Source organism: Gadus morhua, chromosome 12 (assembly GCF_902167405.1).
Source record: "Gadus morhua chromosome 12, gadMor3.0, whole genome shotgun sequence".
Taxonomy (NCBI): Eukaryota; Metazoa; Chordata; class Actinopteri; order Gadiformes; family Gadidae; genus Gadus; species Gadus morhua.
The window spans coordinates 14,252,942-14,256,075 of record NC_044059.1 but is presented as its reverse complement, the minus strand read 5'-3'; the positions used below and the strand labels follow the sequence as shown (position 1 = coordinate 14,256,075).

The 3,134-nt window shown below is 37.7% G+C and overlaps 1 long non-coding RNA gene across 1 annotated transcript; it reads right to left on the bottom strand.

The window, feature by feature from the left end:
* Positions 1-1,728: 1,728 nt before the first annotated feature.
* On the bottom strand, positions 1,729-2,593 carry LOC115556081 (uncharacterized). Its single transcript, XR_003978936.1, has 4 exons — positions 2,369-2,593; positions 2,121-2,274; positions 1,909-2,019; positions 1,729-1,777 (listed from the first exon to the last, which is right to left on the bottom strand). It is a non-coding gene; the product is annotated as an uncharacterized LOC115556081 (long non-coding RNA).
* Between the last annotated feature and the right edge of the window lie 541 nt (positions 2,594-3,134).

Here is a 3,134-nt window from a genome sequence, read left to right as displayed (position 1 = left end):
ACTTTCATCTGACCATATCTGATCCCCATGTTAGCCTGAATGGCACTTGGCGCTTCTGTAGCGCCCACTGCTGTGGTGATCAGCAGATGCAGTAGCCCTCTTGTGCAGGGAATAAAACGGCAGCCGGTGACAATTAACACGGTCTCTGTATTTATTCCCGCGACGGGCACTTACTGGATCATGCCTTTCTACCTCCCAAACATATTCTCCATCCATCCTGTGAAAGGGCCATTAATGCCGGTCTAGGTACCACATTGGCTCGGCTTCAAGATCGGCTCGGGGTCCGTCGTCTGCTGATTACGTCACACAATACGCTATCTACAGCAACCCAACTGGGACAAACTAAATTGCATTCTACTTTCACGATAGATGGACGGACACCATTTCGCAAATTTTCAGTTATCTCAGAGTGTGTATTTGTCTCATTTACTTAGACTGTTAGACTATTTATAGATATAATATAATGTATAATAAATATATATATATATATATATATATATATATAATATATCGGTGTCCTGCTCGCCCTGTCGGGGCTTATTTTCTCGATAATGACCGGCGTTCTATACATTATCCCTTACTTATATATCAATACTTTTAAGCTATTTTTCACTCATCTGTGTGTGTGTATTTGTGCATATATACACATATCCAACAGAAAAATCCAAATGCTTCTCATGTTTTTTGTACATTATTTGCCTAACATAAATAGGAGTCCACACACGCGTAGTCAAAATGACAAGCAGTTTATTGCTGCTTAGCACACAAACAATACACCAAACTGAAAATGAAGCTTCTCTTCGGAGTGAACCAAGGCCAAAATAATTAAACAAAACAAACAAGATTTTAAAGGGAAGTTCAAGCTACCTAAACCCTATGTCAAAGTAAATAATAAAAAAGACCATCACTAAAACTAACATCCTAAACTATGAAAAAACATGAGAAAACAAGTCAAAAGAAAAGGCAGCTCACTCCTACTGCTTCCAGGTACTAACAGTGACTATATACAAATGTGGAAAAAAGGTAACAATTTAAAGTTACTATGTACAACAAAAGTGACTAGTGAAACAAACTAAGGTAATACTTAACATGCATATTCAATCGAAACGAACTAAGTACAGGTCAACCTTGTATGCAGAAACAACAACACAAACATTAACACAAACATCTTAAGGACATATAACTATATATATATTTACAACAATAACAGTGTCATGATATTTTGCAAAGTATTCTCAAAGTCCAACATGTGAGTAATGTCCTCTGGGCACAAACGGGTGTCTGCTCCTCTCGACGTGCAGGGGCTGGAGGACAGGCAAGAGGGACACCTGCAACAAGCAAAGATGTGCAGATATAGTGTCAAGAAGTTAAGTTTGTAACTGACATGTCCATGGTAGTTGCTTCATTCACAATTGAAAATGGCATAGGTTTTAAAGATTTGCAAAAACGATAAAGATAAAATTGTGTTCAGTGTTCAATTAAAAAAAAATTGAACACTGAAAAAAAAAAACAGTAAAATAAAACAAATGAATGAAATTATTGTCATTACAGGGCACAGAGTGGAGATCACTGAGGGAAATGTAGTTTTTTTTATTGTAAGGTTTGAATACTTTTGACGGCACTGTATCTTAAGGGTCCTTGAATAAGTTACATCACTCAATTCGTTTCTACATACATTTCAGTGACATAATTTAGTCTAGGATTTGTGTTTGTGTTAAACTTATGATTACCTATTGCAATTGGGTTAGCGCTCCCCTTTTTCCTGTCCCAACATATCCTGTAAAACAAAAAGGAAGGAAAAAAAACATACTGACAAGTGACCTCTACAGATGTGATCAATGCATAGTTATGATACTGTGTGTAATCACACAGATACCAACACCATCAAGTACTGTATAAGATGTATACCTGGTGTGCAGTTTTTATATAGTCGTCCACATCCAAGGCAGGTGTCAATGGTGTACATGGTGCAGAAAGCTTTTTTGTACGTTGCAGAAAACCTACTCCATGTAGCAACACCTGTGTAACAAAATTGTGAGTCAAAAGAGCACATTTCCATAGAGATATTCAAAACACCACAGTACTTAAGTATTGTATACCACTGCTATTAAATAACTTACTGTCAAGCCACTGAAAATGTGCCCGTCTTCTCAAATAATTGGTGGACACAATGTCTCTGAATGTGGTACACACCAGAGCCAATGTCAGGTAGACATTATCTCCTTCCTGGAGCACCACCTCTTTGAGGATTTCATCAAGCACAGATGTTGGCATCTGTAAAAGATAGGTCAGGAAAAATCAAGCTTAATAACACATTCCCCTAATGTTAAGGTGAACAGGTTCTAGTTAAAAAAAAAAGAAAGATTACCTCCAATATGAAGCACCTGTCGGCCTTTTCAAACTGAACCTTTGAGGGAAAATTATTTATGTATCAATATAGACATGTAAGAATAAGAAACCTGAATTGCATTAATGAGTCTATAACAAAAAGGAGCATGACACTGGGTGTCCTCTGCCATCAACATCATGCTCACCTCATGATCCCTTTTTCTGGTCTTCGGGATCCTGTAGATCGGCTGCAGTGATCCTTGGAGCAATGCTGTGGCCTCGTTTGTCCAGTATGCAAACCTCTGTCCGTGGCTTTCGAGTGACAGTGACAGAAAAAAAAAGGTTACCTAATGTATAACTAATGTTGTGTAGGAAGTTACATTTAAAGTTACATTACCCATCAATCTGGAACCGTTCCATCAAATTAATTAACATTTCCTTCAGTACTAATAACACTCACCCATTTTTTTACATCCTCCCTCATTGTTTTCCAATGGTTGGACGCCAATACTTTTTCTGTTGTTCGGCGTCTCCCTGGATGACCCCCACTGCCAAGATTGTCATGGCACTCCTTTAAGGCATTACAGACTTGCTCCTGACGATATTTGCAGGTATCAAAAGTCTGCCGCGATACGATTTAGATTCAGGGGCATGCGATTGATATGAGACGATATCATATGCCCATTTAACACAACCTCTTACATCCACATCAACTTTATTATAATTTCATCATTTTATTTCTTTGCTCTACCGGATATTTAAAACAAAAACAATCCATTTTTAATACAAATAATAAAGTGCCACAT